Raw genomic sequence first — 22,026 nt, forward strand, 5'->3', positions numbered from 1 at the left:
CACAGCATACCAATTAAACACAGACCCAATCAAAATCTAAGTGAATAGCATTTTACTAATTCGTGTCGATAGAGGCACGCTTGTGTACAGATACTCAGTTTTATCAAAACAGACTTTCGTCCTAAGGTTATCGTGGGTAGTTTTATTTCATTTCTTATAATACAATGCACAATTTTCGTAAGGTTTCTTTTAGTGTTGTTAAAGCAATAGGAAACATGAGAGAGAAATTAATTATCAATGATACATGCGAATTCTCTGATGTTATCTATAACAGCCTGACAATGCACATGCAGTTTATTGATTACATGCATGTAGAATACTTGTTCTGAGTTAAAGCTGTCAAACAAGGTTTGAAGAAGAATAAAATGACACTACCAGATGACAGCTAATGTAGAAAATACTTTTCTGACTATTTTGGCACGATGCGCTCTCCCCATACATAATACAAAAGCTTCGAGATGCATCTGCTGCCTGGCCGTCTATTAAACCTGAAAAGAACAAAAGTCACAGAAGTTAGTTCTTTTTCCACATGCGACTATTTAGGTTTGAGGAGTGAAGGGAATCATGTTGAAAGTTCCATTAGATTGATAACTTCAGTAGAGAGCAGAATTGCGTTTTAAAAAATGTAGCAGTGAATGTACACGAACTCACGACATCTTATCAACAGTGCGCAACACTTCCCATCACGCTACCAACTAACACATAGTCACTGAACCTCCAGAAGTCAACAACAGTTCTTCTAGAACTTCCGCATTCCACAGTGCTGTGAGATAATGCAAACGGCCGGATCTAGACGTCTGAGAGACAGACAGTTATAGCTTTTCTTTTGCACTGCACGACGATTTCAACAAACAGATAGTGCAACAGCGTAACTCAAGTGGAAAGAAACACTTCCTATTTAAATTTCTGCATCCTACACTGTCGGCAGTTCTGTGTAGGTGGCAGTTATGTTATTTTATTTCGGTGATTACAAAATAGAGTCGAATGTATGCACTGGATAGCCGAGGCAGCTAGTTCATGGCGATTTGGTCAACCAAGTAAATGAATGTACTGAACATGCTGCAAAACACTACAGGGAGCCTGTGTGTCAGAAGTCTCATCCAGTGTGGCGCAACGGCGTTATGATAGGAAAATGAGTCACAGATAAGAAGATTTGGGGGTTTGTTGGTTTGATGATAGGTTCATATTCTTATAGTCTGGGTTCGATTCCATCTTCTGCCCATGACTTTTGATAGGGAGAGACAGATTTTATTCTTTTCTGGCTACGCCAAGTGAAGAAGGTATAGTAGCATTGTGATCTGAAATTCACATTAAACATGATATTCCTTCTCTACCAAGCAGACGTTAGGTCGAACCACAATAAAGTCAGGAGTGGCGACATGTAGAAACTCTGTCACCAGTAACCTTTCTTATACTAGTTATTTATTTCTAGTGACGAAACAAACGCTATGTAGTGTCACAGGACACTTATTCCATCTTTATTTGAGGTTCTATATGTCGATAAAATTGGTTCTGAACTGGGAATGCAACTCAGACCGCCCTTAACGCGGCATTTGATCCCTTCGTGACAATACAGCTCGATTACAATTTGTTGTTTGTTCAAAACTGCAGATTCCTCAACATCTCCACATATTGCGCGTGAATGGGTTCGAATCCTGGCCCGGCACTAAGGTTCTCATTATGAATTATCAAGCTCTAGCATGAGAACACCTATCTGCTGGTGGATTATAATTTTGATTTTTAATGCATTTTCATTCGTTGTCAACACTAACGACATCTGATGTTCTTGGCTCCCAGTGAGTCATATAACTATTTGCGAGATCACTGTTAGTTCAAGGATGTTATTCCGTGCTGCTGGTGGAGAGAAATTCAGTAGCTGACGTCTCTTTGTGTGTTCGATTCCCAGTCACCACTGAACTCTTCGTCATATTATTTCTAGTTCAATCATGCTCACATGTCGCTGCTGATGTAACAAACCCACATTTAACGTTAGTTTTCTCTAGAATATAACAGCGATAGGTGCTGGGTTGGAGTCCAGGAAAGGAAAAAAATTATGTTTCGTCTCGTCATTTCAGTTAAAACATCTAGCCACAGCCGAGAAAATCCGGTATGTCACAGTTGATCGTGCTTCGATAACAATACGATTAGGTTCTGGGTTCAAATCTCTGTCCAACACAAAGCTTTACCTCAAGGCATTTCAAGTAATTTACTTGTGAAAAAGCAATATTTAACATCTCTCGTAGTTCGTTAACAGGGACAATAGATGCTGGGTAGGAATTCGCGTCCGTTAAAAATGTTTACGTTATGTAATTTAAAGTTGATATTTGCTGACTGATACTGTCTAAAATCGAGGTATATCACTGTGTGTATGCCTAGTCAGGAATGACTGTTAGTTTCCGTCTGTCACGAAATCTTAGTCTGCATGACGTGGGTTTGAATCCATATGCAGAACGAGACGGCTCGTCGTGTCATTTCAAGTTCTATATTCTCAACTAGCTTCTCGTGAATAACTTAAATTTTTAATGTCATTTTGTGTTAAATAACAAGTACGGTATGTTACTTTGAAGAGGAAATCATGAATACGACGAACTTACTACGTGCATTACCTATCTGACATAATAATGAGAGTGGTAACATTTCAAGTATGTCATTTATTGCAATAAATGTGAGCTTACAAGCCTTAAGGACAGTCTTATCTGTGATAAGGTGTTCCCTGATATTTCTAGTATCGTGGTATTACTTTACATCTTGAGTTATTGCGATACAGAGCAATGCTTTCTAGTGGTGACTTGTTGGAAACATTTTCAATAGTCAAACGACTGTACCAAGGAGCGATTAGAGGACCTGCTAGACAGCTGCGTTAGGCTGGTTGCATGCGAATAAGGCGAAATGCAATTCAGGTCGTTCGGATACTTTTGAGCATAACTGTACCATAGTAGCCGCTTCCATTGGGTAGTGCACGCCTGACCTACTGAGGGAGGAGGGGGCTACAATTCTCCATCCTATAGCGCAGGTCGAGAAATTCGCATCCGATTCGTCGTGGAATCGTCTGAGCCTCTGCCTTATACCTTCCACTCGGCTGCAGATCAAAGGACCGCGATCGACTCTGAGCGCAATGCCACAAATAACGGGCTGAACTTGCACCCCTCGTGCACCCCCAGATGCCTTCACCAGTTCAGTTAACAACCAAAAGTAACCGTGGGTGGCCACAGAACCCAGTCGCCAGCGTCTTTCGTGCCGACATGAGCGATAATTTGTAGCCAGTTGCACCCAGTCCGTTTAACAGCCGCTGACAGGACGAACCACACATCTCGGACGTTACCCTCCCTCAAACATACCTAGTGCACGCACATTGGCCTTCTTTCCCGACCTGCATGCTGTTCCCATTATCCGCCTAGCGTTGGAGCTCCCAATGACTCATATATCCGCCCTCACCTCTTGTCTGGGCCTGGCAAGAAAATTGGCCACTGACTTATCTGGAGTACGAATCGTTGGAAAATCCACCCTATTCACCACATTTGACGTCCTCAACTTGCCACCTACAGCCACGTCCTAAGAAATCATTGGCTGTTAAACGTTTATAGTCCAATGAAGAGTTATCACAGCTGCAAATATGCGTTTGAAAGGCCTTCCGGAACCACCCTTCATCAATGGAAGCTTTAGTGGTAGAACTACTTAAGCAAGCTTCTTATTTGGCAATGGATTTCTTATGCCGCCCATCTTGGGGAGATAATTTACCTTTATTACATTTTTTAATAACAAGTAATGCAAGTAAGTGTGGCAATTGCAATCAGCCCAGTTAATTAAAGTCACGTACTGGAATATAATGGAGGTACTCTACAACTATTTTTATTTCCACAAAAATTATCTATGTTGTACCACGGTTAAATTCGTGGTGGTTACTTCTTACAAGGTTAATTAATATCTTACTCTGAAGAGTAAGTGACAAACAGACCTAGAATGGACTGATTCGGTGCGTATCATCATCAGCTGACGGTTTAAGCACTGCACTGACAGTATTTTGTGAATCATAGCACTCAGGTTTCAAGTTTTTGTAAATCCTCGTCGCCAGTTTTGCAAAGGCCTCGTCGCTACTGCTGTGGAGACCGAGTTGGTGAGTTCGTAAAACGGCTTCTGGTGCAGTACACCGCTAAGATAATATCTCCCTGCCACTATTACACAGCTATGCCCTAGGGTCAGGTAACAGGTTAGGAGAACGAACATTCTACAACACTCCAACAGATTAGTAACAAAGTCATACAAATGAATTAAAAGGTTTACTTATCTTTTTGTCTAGTTGAATATTGAAGTCTGCAACACTGCTTGTTATTTTTCTCTTTATTCCCCTTTGTGGTGAAATATTACTAGGATGGTGATGTCCTACGGCAAAAATCGATGTTACAAACGACCTATTTGCACTCAGCTACCCTTCATAACGATCGAACCAACGTAAACAAATATTTGAGACTGAGTAGTAGTGGCACTTGAGTCGAAAATCCAGCGTAATTTTGTTGAAATATTGTTGGCTTGTATTCACGAAATACTGTTGAGTATATGCAGCACTTATATAATCTGTATATAACCACATTGTGTGAAGATCTGTTGAGTATATACAGCACTTATGTGATTACTATTTAACCACGTTGCGCAAAGCACACAATACATACAGTATTTGGTGAATACAGTCAGCAATATTCCAACAAATTTATGCGGGATTTCCGACGCAAGTACTACTACTGCTCAATCTTAAATGTTTGATTACATTGTGTTCGATCGTTATGAAGAATCGTTACGTTTAAATAGGTCGTTTCTAATATCGATTTTTTTACTTTAGGGCACCACCATCTCAAGAATATTTTACCACAATTGGGAATAAAGAGCAAAAACCGTATATAAATTTCAAATAAATGGACATCTTGTGAACAACCACATGAAGATCAGTCTGTCGGTTACAGCGCTATTTACTTAAATAAATAGCATTATTAATAGTGGATAGTTGCTGTCTTTTTCTTTGAATCACCCTGCATGGAGCAGTTTAGATTACATTTCAATTAAAACATAAAACACATCGATGTCATACAATATCGCTCAAAAGTGTTTCGTAGTTGAACTAGTAGGTTCGTAGGCCTGTTTATCTATTTGCGGAATCAAAAGAAAACGGTTGTTCAGATAGACTACTTAACATCGCCGCGGTTACATGTATTGATTGCTAAGTGCAGGGAAGCATGAACTCGAGCCGTAAACAGTGTTTCCAAACGGTTCATAACTATTTTGTAGAATGGCAAGACAGTAACAAACCTAACTGCACAAAGAAAATTTAATTCTAATACTTTCATCTTCTCACACCAATGTCTAAAACTAAAGAATATTCAGTAGATTTCAGACTAGCTGTCTTAACAGCACAGAGTGAAGGCCAAATTCAGTCCTTCGTCATGAAGGTGTTTGGTATCTCACAACAGCTTGAAAGTGTGTGGGCCCGGCATCCGTAAAAAAGGGGACGACAGAGAACAATGCACAGGTGGTCGGCCCAAAAAACCACATAAAAAGAAGATATGATCATCCGAAGACAATCAATGGCTGATCACAAAAAAATCACCCCGCGTAATACGTGATGATCTACAGGAAAAACACGGGGTGAAGGTCCATGCTTCGACAGTTTAAATACGCTTAGATGCTATAGATCTGGTTAGCAGGCGACCTTCTCGGAAACATGTGGTAAGTGCGAAAAACTGGAAGGCCAGACTACAGTTCGCTAAGGAGTACACTTAATGGACCACTGAAGACTGTCAAAAATTCTGTGGAGTGATGAAAGCAAGTTTAATCCCCTCTCCTCAGACGGGATACAGTACGTTCGACGGCCGAGAAACAAGAGGAACGACAGAAAGTACCAAGTACCCACCATGAAGTACGGAGGAGGAAGTAACATGATGAGGGACTGTTTCTCACGTAGTGGTGTAGGTCCCCTCGCCAAAAATTGTGGGGTAATGGATAGTCTGAAGTACGGTTAAATATTAACAGACCATATGATACCTCATGGAAGGCGAAATACGTGCTCGTAACTGGCAATGCCAGCATGACAACGATCCGAAGCACACTTCTGGCCATTTGAAGACAGTTCTGAGACAATACAGAGTAAAGGTATTCGAATGACCAAGCTAATGCCGAGCCTTGAACCACTTATAACATCTCTGGGGCAAGCTCGATAGATGTGTTCGTCAACAAAACTGCACCAACAAGGAGTGTTTCTACAAAGAACAGTGTGAGCAATAGAAGAAGATACCTGAGGCACGAATGACCCAAATCGGATAGTCTGTGCCATCCAAGTGTGCTGCATTAATACAGGCAAAGGGCTATGCAACCAAATATTAAGTGAATAATATAATGGGTAAGGATTTAATTACTGGTTTCCTTCTTTTTAGTTTTAACAAAATACTTTTGACCCAATGTAATTTTTTGATTTCTGAAAACACCAGTAATTCACTCCGAAGCAGCCGGTCGCGGTGGCCAAGCGCTTCTAGGCGTATCAGTCTGGAACCGCGTGAACGCTACAGTCGCAGGTTCGAATCCTACCTTGGGCATGGATGTATGTGATGTCCTGAGGTTAGTTACGTTTGAGTAGTTCTAAGTTCTAGGGGACTGATGACCTCAGATGTTAAGTCCCATAGCGCTTAGAGCCAACTCCGAAGCGCTCTGAGAAAACTACATTGTCAATGGGTATGAGCGACACGTTTCATGTATTCAATAATCCTCTGGTGAACATCAAACTAACTGAAACTTCCCGGCAGATTAAAACTGTGTACCTGACCGAGACTCGAACTCGGGACCTTTGCCTTTCGCGGGAAAGTGCTCTACCAACTGAGCTACCCAAGCACGACTCACGGCCCGTCCTCACAGCTTTACTTCCGCCTGTACCTCGCCTCCTACCTTCCAAACTTTACAGAAGCTCTCCTGCCTACCTTGCAGAACTAAAGTGCGCGTCATTTATGTTGGCGGCCGAGTTTAGGTTCGTTCTGCGCATCTGACGTCACAAAACACAGTCAGCCAATGAACAGAGAATGACGTTGCCAGATCTCGACTGCAGAGCAGAGCACGGACGAGTGTCTTCAGTTTTAGAAACGTTCAGTCATAAATAAAGTAATAGAACAATAGCAATGTCTTGATAGCAGACTTTCTTTTATAGAAAGTTTGGAAAAAGCGTTCTTTATACCAATTGCTTCATATTCTATTAATTAATTAAACCAAACAAGCAATAAGACTCCTAATTCAGGCAATAGCAAGGAAAGGTGTTTGTATCAATCTCACGAACCCCTTTTTCGCACTAAAGAACAGCGGTAATTGTTTATTTCCTATTGTACTTCGACGAAGTGTGAGTAATTCGTAGTCATACCAACAGTGTTTGACAGTATTCTGCGGTACCTGTTAGAGTCCTCATGGATTTTCATTGAAGGACGAGCTGCGTTAGCGTAATGGTTAAGGCGTTTGGTTGGTAAGCGAAAAGTGAAGAGTTAAAACCTTGTGCGGCGCTTAATATTTTCTTTATTTAAAAACAATATCGAAGTGTCTTACTTCACGAATTTTATTCGTTTGAATGGAATTTTTTGAAATTTCTAGTGCTTTGTCTCTTCATTAAACCTTTCGCTGCTGCAGACACGTGCGCCCCGCATTCCGCGCTGTGCGCGAATTTGTCATCACTGCACTGCTCGCCTGTGCAGACACGTGGTGTTCCCACTGCTTTGACACACTTGTCATTCGATTTCACAAAAACTATTTGGCCCAAAAATTAGATTTTTACACAAATTTTTAACTGATACCTTCCCCCCATAAATGACTTAATTTTGTTTCGATGTTTAACCCAGTTATTGTGCAGCATTAAATGTAGTAAACCATTGCACGAAATTATGAAGAGTTTGCAGAGGTAGAAGTCCATAGTGTATACTTTCCGTATGGTCGATTCTAGTTGCACAATGTTGAGAATGAAATGTGGACAAGATGCCTAAATTTCATATAAAATTTACTGTATAACAATATCTCATTTAATTGAAGTACCACACAGGTGTCTTATATAATATTGAGAAATATTCCGTCTTTCGCAATTGTAATAAAAGTTTTATTTACACCGGGCTTTGGCTTTATTTTTAAAGCACTTCAATCAGTGAAAGGTATGGCACATACACAATGGTACTCATGTTCTGGTATTGAAATATATTCCTCTTCTGCAACTATAATAAGCGACTTATTTAGACCAGACGCTTTTCTCTCTTTTGAAGCATCTTCAGTGGACAGTATTTTGTCTCCTCCATTGCCAAGTCACCTTTCGTAGTTTTGCGCTGCGGTAACACAATATTCAACGTGTGTGTCGGCTGATCAGTGTTTTAGCAAATAAATGCTGTTTGTGTGTGCCACACACAAAATAATTATATTTGACATATCTCAGAGCACTTCACTGATAGACGGTATATTCAAGTCCTAATGTTTTTGTAAGTCCACAGTTTTGTTTAATGTATTTTGCATACTTCCTTTTGATTGATTGAAGTGCTTTAAAATAAAGCCAAACGTGCCCGGTGTAAATAAAACTTTTGTTACAGTCGCGAAAGACGGAATATTTCTCAATATTACATACGACACCTATGTGGTACTTCAATTAAATGAGATATTGTTATACAGTAAATTTTATATGAAATTTAGGTATCTTGTCCTCATTTCATTCTCAACCTTGTGGCAACTAAAATCGACCATACGGAAAGTATACTCTATGGACTTTTACCTCTGCAAACTCTTTCAAAATTTCGTGCAATGGTTTACTATATTTAATGCTGCATAATAACTGCGTTGAACATCGAAACAAAATTAAGTCATTTATGGGGGGAAGGTGTCAGTCAAGAAGATGTGTAAAAATCTAATTTTTGGAGCAAATAGTTTTTGTGAAATCGAATGATAAGAGTGTCAAAACAGTCGGAACACCATGTGTCAGCACAGGCGAGCAGTGCAGTGACAAAATCGCGCACAGTGCGGAACGCGGGGAGCACGTCTCTCTAGTAGCGAAAGGGTTAATGCGGCCGTGGTGGCTTTACTTCATGAATTGCGCGCTCCCCCTAAACCTAAGTTTGCGATCTATGCTATACTATGGCGCTGCTTCTCTTGGCGCGTGCGTCGTGTGCAACTGGCAACGCAGCAATCTCCCGCGTCTGGGCGGGCATGCTAGAGCCGCCAAGATAAAAGAATTGAAGTATAGCACTCCTGAAAGAAAGGATATTGCGGAGACATGGCTTAACCACAGCCTGGGGGATGTTTCCAGAATGAGATTTTCACTCTGCAGCGGAGTGTGCGCTGATATGAAACTTTCCTGGCAGATTGAAACTGTGTGCTGGACCGAGACTCGAACTCGGGACCTTTGCCTTTCACGGGCAAGTGCTCTACCAACTGAGCTACCCAAGCACGACTCACGCCCCGTCCTCACAGTCGTGCTTGGGTAGCTCAGTTGGTAGAGCACTTGCCCGCAAAAGGCTAAGGTCCCGAGTTCGAGTCTCGGTCTGGCACACAGTTTTAATCTGCCAGGAAGTTTCATATCAGTGCACACTCCGCTGCAGAGTGAAAATCTCATTATGGAAACATCAAACTAACTGTCGATATGTTAGCCCACGCACATTTTCGTATTTACAAAAATTTTAAAAGTGCATACACAACTAGTTTAGTGAAGAAAATCTATAAAATTGCTTTCAAAAAGTCGGAAATTAGTGTATTTTATGTTACAGTTACTATGCGACTGAGGCGATAAGATACATTACGTAAAAATGAAATCATTATAGACCATAAATTTATAAAATTTAAATTTTAAAACCATTTAAAATTTTCGACATTTAACACATTTCCTTCCACCTGCCATCTGTGTAGGGTTACTCGGTCCAAAAATGGAAAATCCAGACTTGGAGTTATATTTAGCCGGACATTTTGCCCCAAAAACTGAACTATCTATTTTATACAGAAGTAGAGTCAGTTGGATACTTTCAGTCGTTTATCAACAATCGGTTTCAGTAAGTTTTTTTCGAGATAAATCTTAAATGCGCTTAATCTAAAAAAAGCACCTGTAAACATTCTTATAGTTTAGCAGTTGTAATAACAACTAGCAGGTCAGTTATCTAAACTGCTCATTCTTCTTGCTAAGACAATCTTATGTCAAATAAACTAAAAGATGTTCATTAAACAAAATAAAATGGTTCAAATGGCTCTGAGCACTATGCGACTTAACTTCTAAGGTCATCAGTCGCCTAGAACTTAGAACTAATTAAACCTAACTAACCTAAGGACATCACACACATCCATGCCCAAGGCAGGATTCGAACCTGCGACCGTAGCGGTCGCTCGACTCCAGACTGCAGTGCCTAGAACCGCACGGCCACTCCGGCCGGCACAAAATAAAAAATGATCTACTCTTCTGGAATGGAAAACGAAAAGATATTCAATAACTTCGGTCATTTCAATTAGAATTATAAAAAATAAGAATGAAACAGCGAAGTTGCATGGCGGATTTAACTCCAATTCGCAGGGCATGTCTCAGCACGGCTAGGAGCGACGTGCGAGGGTGGCGGGGCGGTGAGGTTTGGCATCAGCTAATTGACACATTCTACTTTTGTGTCCCTCACTCTGCTCGTTGTGTGGTTGTACCATTGTGTGTTAGGCTCATTCGGCCTACGAAGAAAACATAGGACACTGACGAAATAATAGCATTAGTTGGTATATCTATATACACTCATGTTAAAAAAAAAACAGAACACCTTAAATGAATAGAGATAGGACATTCATATTCACAGGGTATGTACATTAGTATGTTCTGCAGAAATGATTATCATTTCAGTCACCTCAGGTCAGCATGTCTCCTGTTGCCTAGTAGGCACAAGGTACATCATGGGCACTGATAACTTGTGCAATGCGCAGTGACACCGACGTGTATACAGCGTGAAAGGCGACCTACGATATAGCCATCCATGCTTCTTTCACCTGGTTCCAAAGTTCATCTGTGATGGTTGGCACAGGGTCACAGCGCTGCACCCATCATTTCACCAAATTCCACACATTTTCGATTGTCAACAGGTCTGGTGGCCTGGCGGGCCAGGGCAACAGACTGACGTCCTGTGACACCAAGAAGGTATGTGTCCGTGTGGCAACATGTGGTCGTGCATTGTCTTGCTGAAAAATTGCGTTTGGGGTGTTCTGCAGAAAGAGTATGGCTATGGGCCGCAGGATACGTTCACCTAGGTCACACTGGTCACAGTGCTCTGAACACGCACCAGCTCCGATTTGTGGCTGCACACAATAGCTACACAAACCGTAAGGCCTTGAGTTGGCGCTGTACATCTTGTGCAAATGCAATCACTGTGATGCCGCTCCCCCTGTCTGCTCAATGCGCTTGTGCTCACTGCTGACGTGCCTTGTTCACAGTGCCCTGCTCTCGCTCCGACCACAGCAGCTGGCACGGGGCGGGAGGCGCACCCGCAGCGTATACTTGTAGCCACTAATGCAGGGTTGCCATACCCCAACTCCTTACAATCATGTCCGGCCAAATACATACAAGTCCGCCCTGCCTGACTTTTGTTATGATTTTTAGCGATGAAGCAGAGAACGACAACTAAGATACGTTCCAGGCTAATCAATAAGTGTAAAGAAGAAAAAAATGCAGCCATCATTTTCAAACAATAGAACCTGTATTCGTCCAAAAACACTGTTTTATGCCATTCCTGTCCCCAGTGACGTCCTTCCGTACACCCTTGCCGTCTAGTATGTTTCTGCATATTCGTCAACAGTAGGGGGAGAAGTGGACGACGCGCACGTAGCCCACGCCGAAATAAACTGCGACGGACTGTCACCCCTGAAAGTATACAATGTGTTACACTGATGCTCCAGATTTGAGGAGGACGCAGATCTGTAATGCACTGCCATTTGGATGAAGCATCGATCTTCTAGGGTGGGGGTTTGAGTGGTGTGACCTGACATGTCTCGTCATGTTCTGTGTCCTTCTGTCAACCATGCTGCATACACCCGTTGCACTGCTGAAACACTTCGTCCTACAGGAGCTGCAATTTCCCGGATGGATGCATCGCATTCTCTCATGCCAATAATGCGCCCTCTTTGAAACTCACTGATTTGACGCTATGGTTCGTGCATATGTCTGCAAGGCATCCTACACTTCTGCTCAAGTCACACTGATACATTACATTCGGTTTATAGGGAGAACGAGAGCCGCAGGCATATATTACAGGTAGGTGGTGTTCCACCTCGACACCGATGTTGACCTTGAACCCGCGAGCCGACACGGTTCCAATGTTAACCATTTTGCAGAACATACTAATGCACATGTACTGTGAATATGAGTGTCTAATCTCTAGTCGTTCAAGGTGTTCTGTTTTTTCTGAATATGAGTGCAGTATCCTTATGTGTATCTCCTTATTCCTCTTTACACTTATTCATTAGCCTGAAACAGGTCTTAGATGTTCTCTGCTTCATCGCTAAAAATCCTAACAGAAGCCCGGCAAGCCGGACACGACTGTAACAAGCCGGACCTCTGGCAACCCTGCGTCTGTGGCTACAAGTAAACGCCGCGTGTGCACCTCCTGCCACTGCCAGCTGCTGTGGGCGGAGCGAGAGCACAGCACTGTCAACAAAGCAAGTCAGCAGTGAGCACAAGCACATCGAGCAACGCGCCACGCCTACAGAGGTTGGACAAAAATAGGGAAACACCGAGAGGAATGCATGCGTAAACATAAATGCAGATACTAGACAAGCCTGCAGGTTGCGCTGTTGTATTTGGCCACGAACGGTGCCTGTACAACGTCCTCAGTACGTTGCAATTTTCAGTCGTGGTCAGAACAGTGTTCCGCGTAGTTATGAGTGCATTATGTCAGAGCTAAGTGAATTCCAGTGTGAGCATATTGTTGGTGCCTGCATGGTGGGTGCTTTCGTAACCATGAGAGCCAAAGTGTTTGGTTGAAGACTTATACCACATACAAGAAAAGCAGAAAAACGTCAGCCGCGAAGTCACAACGCGGATGAAAGTGTGTGTTGACTGATCGTGACTGTCGGTCATTCAAGGGCATGGAGACGAAAAGTATGATGACTACAGTTACAAAAGTCGCTGCAGACTTGAATGTTGCACCCGCAAACTCTGTCAGCACCGAAGGAACACAAAGGGAACTCCATAAGCAGAGAATTGCAGGATGAGCTGAAATTCCAAAATAGCTCATCAGGGATGCAGATCCCCGTAACAGGAAACCGTGCTACCGAAGCCACATAAACTGGACTCTGGAGCGATGAAAGAAAGTTATCTGGTCGGACGAGTCTTGTTTCACACTCCTAAGAAAGTGTATTTCAGACAGTAAGGAAGTCACTAGATTAATTCTTATGTATTGTTCTTCGATTTGGCGCCGTTATTTAAACTGGATTAACGGAATGAACAAAGAAAAGCGCGAGGCCATCCACATGGGTACTAAAAGAAATCCGATAAATTTTGGGCATACGATAAATCCCACAAATCTAAGGGCTGTCAGTTCTACTAAATACCTAGGAATTACAATTACGAGAAACATAAATTGGAAAGACCACATAGATAATATTGTGGGGAAGGCGAAACAAAGACTGCGCTTTGTTGGCAGAACACTTAGAAGATGCGACAAACCCACTAAAGAGACAGCCTACATTACACTTGTCCGTCCTCTGCTGGAATATTGCTGCGCGGTATGGGATCCTTACCAGCTACGAATGGCGGAGGACATCGAAAAAGAGCAAAGAAGGGCAGCCAGTTTCGTGTTATCGTGCAATAGGGGTGTGAGTGTCACTGATATGATACGCGAGTTGGGGTGGCAGTCATTGAAACAAAGGCGGTTTTCTTAGCGGCGAGATCTATTTACGAAATTTCAATCACCAACTTTCTCTTCCAAATGCGAAAATATTTTGTAGACACCCACCTACGTAGGTAGAAATGATCATCATAATAAAATAAGAGAAATCAGAGCTCGAACGGAAAGATTTAGGTGTTCCTATTTCCCACGCGCCATTCGATAGTGGAATGGTAGAGAAGTAGTATGAAAATGGTTCGATGAACCCTCTGCCAGGCACTTAAGTGAGCTGCAGAGTAACCATGTAGATGTAGAAGACTGAAAGAAGAGCAATGTGCTTCGTCATAGATTAATTAGTCAAAATGGAAGCGGCACAGGAATGTTCAATATACCTCAGTAGGAGAAGCTACCTGCCAACCATGAATGGAAGACAAAGGGAAAAAAAATTTCTGCTGCACCATGTTCCCTCCGCCACACATCGTACAGTGGTTTCTGAACTATAGCTGTAATAACCATTCGGGCATTGTTTTTGAAATATACCTCCAATGTCACATCAAACATTCTGTCCAATATTTTTTATACAGGTAAACGATTCCAATGTTTTATTGCTGATGCTTTCGAAAACGAAATCTTCTTCTACTATACTTAAGCCGGCGGTCTGGAACCGCGCGACCGCTACGGTCGCAGGTTCGAATCCTGCCTCGGGCATGGATGTGTGTGATGTCCTTAGGTTAGTTAGGTTTAAGTAGTTCTAAGTTCTAGGGGACTGATGGCCTTAGAAGTAAAGTCCCATAGTGCTCAGAGCCATTTTTTTTACTATACTTAAAGGTATTACTATTTAGTTATATGTTTCAAAGACCCTGTATAACTAAATAGCCTTCCACAATTTTGCAACAAATAATGCCAATGAATAAGCTCAGTAAATCCTCTTTGTGAAATACAGCGTAGCTTGCGAAGAGTCTTCTAGCTAATATACCGCTGGAGCCAACAAAGAGCTCTCCCAATGAGACTCAGTCGCGACGACAGCGGAATATCTGGCCACTGAAGCGTGTGTACGCGCCCGGTTTGGCACAGGAAGCTGCGCAGCTAACAGCTTTAGTGGCGACTGTTGCGGAGTACACCGCTTGCTGATTAGGCGGAAAATCGATCTGATTTGGTGGAGCCGCCCGTTGTCGGCACAGTGACCATGGCGAACGTCACAGCATCCGTGGCTCAAGAAATACTCGAATCGCTTTAGCTCTCTAAATGTTTACACGGCAATTGAAGCCATTATTTATTATTGAAATGCACACAAACAGCGAGTGTATGTCATAAAGTTTTAATTACCACTTCGAAATAATCAGGTTACGACCATGAAAGTTGGTGGTGCTGTTAGTCCTTTCATCTCTCAATGTGACACATTCTTCACGATGGATGATTTGGCGGAGACCTAGTTGTAGAAGGCTGCATTTTGGTTGTTCGGAAAACGTTTCACCTCGAAAACTGCCTCGGCATCATTCTGGAAATGCCTGCCACGCAGAGGTTTATTCGTGCGAGGAAAAAGCAAGGAGAATACGATAGGTGAGGCAAAATCGGAATTCTACTGCCTGTCTCACACTGGAAGTTTACGAAGTCCACAGGACGAACCTCTGTTGCCACCGACACAGTGTTTGCTTCTGCAGCGCAGTAACAGACCCGAGGCGTGGGATGCGACATCGTAAATATGTTCGTTTCTGTCCTACTACTGACCAGCCCCAACCATTCAGTGTCACATTTAAAAAGACCATTTACTTAAATTTAGACTGTCATTACGTTCAGCTTACTCAAACTTTTTTTTTTTTGTATTTCCACGTAGATCATTCTCATATTTTACAGCCTGTTCTAAATCTGCCAGTCCCCATGCAATCACAAAAATGGTAAGTCTATCAGTCTAGCACCAAGAGAACATGCCTATATATTTATACAAATAGAGAATGTGGAAAGAAGGGGAAGTGATAGGGAGGAACTCGTGCCTTCCAGCCGCACAGGGCATTTTGCTAACAAAATGACGAAAGTGGAAAACTTGTACCAGACTGGGACTCGAACCCGGATTTATCACGACTCATGAGCGGTTGCTTTATCCGCTTCGGCCATCAGGACACTGTCCCTGACTGGCTCAAATATTCAACCTACCGAGCGCTGCGATGCAGCGTCCCTCATCCATTAAAACCTTACTCGCAAATTATTGATACCCGTAGAAGTATCCGCACTGAAACAAACAAGGAGCTATCGCGTTCTTACAGAAATATGTGTATTTGAGTGGCAGACACCACTCAAACTACACTACTGGCCATTAAAATTGCTACACCAAGAAGAAATGCAGACGAAACGGATATTCATTGGACAAATATATTATACTAGAACTGACATGTGATTACATTTTCACGCAGTTTAGGTGCATAGATCCTGAGCAATCAGTACCCAGAACAATCACCTATGGCCGTAATAACGGCATTGAATCAAACAGAGCTTGGATGGCGTATACAGGTAGAGCTGCCCATGCAGCTTCGACACGATACCAGAGTTCATCAAGAGTAGTGACTGGCGTATTGTGACGAGCCAGTTGCTAGGGCACCATTGACCAGACGTTTTCAATTGGTGAGAGATCTGGAGAATGTGCTGGCCAGGGCAACAGTCGAACATTTTCTGTATCCAGAAAGACCCGTACAGGACCTGCAACATGCAGTCGTGCATTATCCTGCTGAAATGTAGGGTTTCGCAGGGATCAAATGAAGGGTAGAGCCACGGGTCGTAACACATTTAAAATGTAACGTCCACTGTTCAAAGTGCCGTCAATGCGAACAAGAGGTGACCGAGACGTGTAACCAATGGCAACCCATACCATCACGCCGGGTGATACGCCAGTATGGCGATGACGAATACACGCTTCCAATGTGCGTTCACCGCGATATTGCCGAACACGGATGAGACCATTATGATGCTGTAAGCAGAACCTGGATTCATCCGAAAAAATGAAGTTTTGCCATTCGTGCACCCAGGATCGTCGTTGAGTACACCATCACAGGCGCTCCTGTCTGTGATGCAGCGTCGAGGGTAACCGCAGCCATGGTCTCCGAGCTGATAGTCCATGCTGCTGCAAACGTCGTCGAACTGTTCGTGCAGATGGTTGTTGTCTTGCAAACGTCCCCATCTGTTGACTCAGGGATCGAGACGTGGCTGCACGATCCGTTACAGCCATTCGGATAAGATGTCTGTCATCTCAACTGTTAGTGATACGAGGCCGTTGGGATCCAGCAAGGCATTCCGTATTACCCTCCTAAACCCACCGATTCCATGTTCTGCTAACAGTCATTGGATCTCGACCAACGCGAGCAGCAATGTCGCGATACGATAAACCGCAGTCGCGATAGGCTACAATCCGACCTTTATCAAAGTCGGAAACGTGGTGGTACGCATTTCTCCTCCTTACACGAGGCATCACAACAACGTTTCACCAGGCAACGCCGGTCAACTGCTGTTTGTGTATGAGAAACCGGTTGGAAACTTTCCTCATGTCAACACGTTGTAGGTGTCGCCACCGGCGCCAACCTTGTGTGAATGCTAATCATTTACATATCACAGCATCTTCTTCCTGTCGGTCAAAAATCGCGGCTGTAGCCCGTCATCTTCGTGGTGTAGCAATTTTAATGGCCAGTAGTGTATAAATCCTAAATATTGTTTTACTAATCAAAACAGTACGTAATTTTGAAGTGGCTATTTATGCCTTTTCATTGGTGCTATCGAACTTACAAAATGTACAAATGTGTGTGAATTCCTGAGGGACCAAATTGCTGAGGTCATCGGTCCCTAGTCTTCCACACTAATTAAACTAACTTATGCTAAGAATAACACATACACCCATGTCCGAGGGAGGACTCGAACCTCCGGCGGGAGGGGCTTTGCAGCCCGTGACAAGGCGCCTCAAACCGCGCGGCCACACCGAGGGGCTCAAACTTATATACACTCCTGGAAATTGAAATAAGAACACCGTGAATTCATTGTCCCAGGAAGGGGAAACTTTATTGACACATTCCTGGGGTCAGATACATCACATGATCACACTGACAGACCCACAGGCACATAGACACAGGCAACAGAGCATGCACAATGTCGGCACTAGTACAGTGTATATCCACCTTTCGCAGCAATGCAGGCTGCTATTCTCCCATGGAGACGATCGTAGAGATGCTGGATGTAGTCCTGTGGAACGGCTTGCCATGCCATTTCCACCTGGCGCCTCAGTTGGACCAGCGTTCGTGCTGGACGTGCAGTCCGCGTGAGACGACCCTTCATCCAGTCCCAAACATGCTCAATGGGAGACAGATCCGGAGATCTTGCTGGCCAGGGTAGTTGACTTACACCTTCTAGAGCACGTTGGGTGGCACGGGATACATGCGGACGTGCATTGTCCTGTTGGAACAGCAAGTTCCCTTGCCGGTCTAGGAATGGTAGAACGATGGGTTCGATGACGGTTTGGATGTACCGTGCACTATTCAGTGTCCCCTCGACGATCACCAGTGGTGTACGGCCAGTGTAGGAGATCGCTCCCCACACCATGATGCCGGGTGTTGGCCCTGTGTGCCTCGGTCGTATGCAGTCCTGATTGTGGCGCTCACCTGCACGGCGCCAAACACGCATACGACCATCATTGGCACCAAGGCAGAAGCGACTCTCATCGCTGAAGACGACACGTCTCCATTCGTCCCTCCATTCACGCCTGTCGCGACACCACTGGAGGCGGGCTGCACGATGTTGGGGCGTGAGCGGAAGACGGCCTAACTGTGTGCGGGACGGTAGCCCAGCTTCATGGAGACGGTTGCGAATGGTCCTCGCCGATACCCCAGGAGCAACAGTGTCCCTAATTTGCTGGGAAGTGGCAGTGCGGTCACCTACGGCACTGCGTAGGATCCTACGGTCTTAGCGTGCATCCGTGCGTCGCTGCGGTCCGATCCCAGGTCGACGGGCACGTGCACCTTCCGCCGACCACTGGCGACAACATCGATGTACTGTGGAGACCTCACGCCCCACGTGTTGAGCAATTCGGCGGTATGTCCACCCGTCCTCCCGCATGCCCACTATACGCCCTCGCTCAAAGTCCGTCAACTGCACATACGGTTCACGTCCACGCTGTCGCGGCATGCTACCAGTGTTAAAGACTGCGATGGAGCTCCGTATGCCACGGCAAACTGGCTGACACTGACGGCGGCGGTGCACAAATGCTGCGCAGCTAGCGCCATTCGACGGCCAACACCGCGGTTCCTGGTGTGTCCGCTGTGCCGTGCGTGTGATCATTGCTTGTACAGCCCTCTCGCAGTGTCCGGAGCAAGTATGGTGGGTCTGACACACCGGTGTCAATGCGTTCTTTTTTCCATTTCCAGGAGTGTATTTCACATCACTTTTTATAGCAGTTTTCTTCAAAAATGGTTCAAATGGCTCTGAGCACTATGGGACTCAACTGCTGAGGTCATTAGTCCCCTAGAACTTAGAACTAGTTAAACCTAACTAACCTAAGGACATCACAAACATCCATGCCCGAGGCAGGATTCGAACCTGCGACCGTAGCGGTCTTGCGGTCCCAGACTGCAGCGCCTTTAACCGCACGGCCACTTCGGCCGGCCCAGTTTTCTTAGTCGCTTTTTTAATTAAAAGCTAATTTTACCACAAATCAATCTCATATTTACAATCGTTTTAAACTGCTTCCCATTAAAACTGAACACCAGGATATATGGCAAATAACGAAATTTTACTTATTGTGCACATACAGTATAATAGGAGCACACGATAAATTCGTAGGTGTTTTGCGTTTATGCAGGAAACGCAATTTAGTACATACAGTTTCCAGCTCTGACAGCGAAATTGTCTCTTATCCGGTGGTTCATCGAGTCGAGCTTAGCTTGGATGACAGTTCACAGTAGTTGACTGTTCGCAGATGGTGCAGTTATTAATAGGAAAGTAGCAACGCCAGAAGACAGCATCCATTTGCAGAATGGCATACAGAGGGTTGATGAATAGTGAATGCTCTGGCATTTGACCTGAAAGGAAATATACTGAGGAGCCAAAGAAACTAGTACACCTGTCTGACATCGTGTAGGACCCCCCGCGAGCACACAGAAGTACTGCACCACGTCGTGGTATGGACTCGACTGATGTCTGAAGTAGTGCTCGATGGAATCTACACCATGAATTCTGCAGGGCTGTCCGTAAATCCGTAAGAGTACTTGGGGCTGGAGATCCCTTCTGAACAACACGTTGCAAGGCATCCCAGATATGCTCGATAATGTTCATGTCTGGGGTGTTTTGTGGCCAGCGGAAGTGTTTAAACTCAGAAGAGTGTTCCTGGTGCCACTCTGTAGCAATTCTGGACGTGTGGGGTGTCGCATTGTCCTGTCGCAATTGCCTAAGTCCGTCGGAATGCACAATGGACATGAATGGGTGCAGGTGATCAGACAGGATGCTTACGTATGTGTAACCTGTCACAGTCGTATCTTGACGTATGAGGGGTTCCATATCACTCCAGCTGCACACGCTCCACACTATTACAGAGCCTCCACCAGGCTTCAACAGTCCCCTGGAGATATGCAAGGTCCATGGATTCGTGAGCTTGTCACCATACCCGTACACGTCCATCAGCTCGATGCAATTTGAAACGAGATTCGTCCGACCAGGCAACATGTCTGTAGTTATCAACACTCCAATGTCAGTGTTGACGGGCCCAGGCGAGGCGTAAAGTTTTGCGTTGTGCAGTCATCAATGGTAACGAGTGGGCCTTCCGCTCCAAAAGCCTATATCGATGATGTTTCGTTGAATGTTTCGCACACTGACACTTGTTGATGGCCCAGCATTGAAATCTGCAACAATTGCATGGTTGCACTTCTGTCACGCTGAACGATTCTCTTCAGTCTTCGTTGGTCCCATTGTTGTATGATCTTTTTCCGGCAGCAACGACGTCGGAGATTTGATGTTTTACTGGATTCTTGATATTCACGGTACACTCGTGAAGTGAGCGTACGGGAAAATCCCCACTTCATCACTACCTCGGAGATGCTGTGTCCCATCGCTCGTGCGCCGAATATAACATAATGTTCAAACTCATTTAAATCTTGATAACCTGCCATTAAAGCAGCAATAACCAAGCTAAGAACCGCGCCAGACACGTATTGTCTTACATAGGCGTTGCCGACCGCAGCGCCGTATTCTGCCTGTTTACATATCTCTGTATTTGAATACGCATGCCTATGCCAGTTTCTTTGGCGCTTCAGTGTAAAGTAACGTATTGCGCATATATAAGGAAAAATATTCACCCCTGTACAACTACACAATTGAGGACAAATTTCTGGAAACCGTATCGACCGAAAAATATCTAGGAGTAACTGCCCAGAGCGACCTTGAGTGAAATCACCACACAAAACAAATAGTGGAAAAAGCAGAGACTGAGATTCCTGGGAAGAATCTCAATGAAACGAAGGAAGTGGCTTATAATTCGCTTGTTCGACCGATTCTTGAGTAATGGTCATCAACCTGGGATGCTTACCACTTACGACAGATAGAAGAAATAGAGAAGATCCAACGAAAAGCGGTGTGTTTCGTCACGGGTTCGTTTACTCGAGGCGCAAGAAAGTTACATATGCTCAGCTAACTCCAGCGGCAGATGTTACAACAGAGAAGTCGTGCATCATGGAGAAATTTACTACTGAAATTTCGAGTGAGCATTTTCTGGGAATAGTCGGGCAACATATTACTTCCTCTCACATACATCTCACGAAGTGACCACGACGAGAAAGTTCGAGAAATTAGAGCTAATACAGAGGCTTGCCGACAATCATTCTTCCCACGCGCCGTTAACGAGGGGAACAAGGGAGGGGGCATATGTTAGTGGTACCAGAAGTACCGTCCGCCACATGCCGTCAGGCGACTTGCGGAGTATGACGTAGATGTGTACATGGGTAAGTCATTCCACGCTGCTTCAACTCTATGGCAGTGTTCATCGATCATAGTGGCTGGTGTGTTGTGGCGCACCATTTTCTTGGCAGCCCATGAGCAGATGTTTCCAGTGGGTGAGAGCTCTGGAGAAAGTAATGTATAGGATTAACGGCTGAACACTCTGTGTGTCGAGGTACGTCACGACTGCACGACTGCATTGGCAACACGTGGTCTTGCGTTACGAGTACCTTGTTGAAAGATA

General features: G+C 44.2%; 1 non-coding gene across 1 annotated transcript; it reads right to left on the reverse strand.

Moving 5' to 3' along the window:
* Positions 1 to 9,361: 9,361 nt before the first annotated feature.
* Trnas-uga (transfer RNA serine (anticodon UGA)) lies at positions 9,362 to 9,436 on the reverse strand. Its single transcript has one exon. It is a non-coding gene; the product is annotated as a tRNA-Ser (tRNA).
* Positions 9,437 to 22,026: the final 12,590 nt, after the last annotated feature.

The sequence above is a fragment of the Schistocerca serialis genome, chromosome 3 (assembly GCF_023864345.2).
Source record: "Schistocerca serialis cubense isolate TAMUIC-IGC-003099 chromosome 3, iqSchSeri2.2, whole genome shotgun sequence".
NCBI lineage: Eukaryota > Metazoa > Arthropoda > Insecta > Orthoptera > Acrididae > Schistocerca > Schistocerca serialis.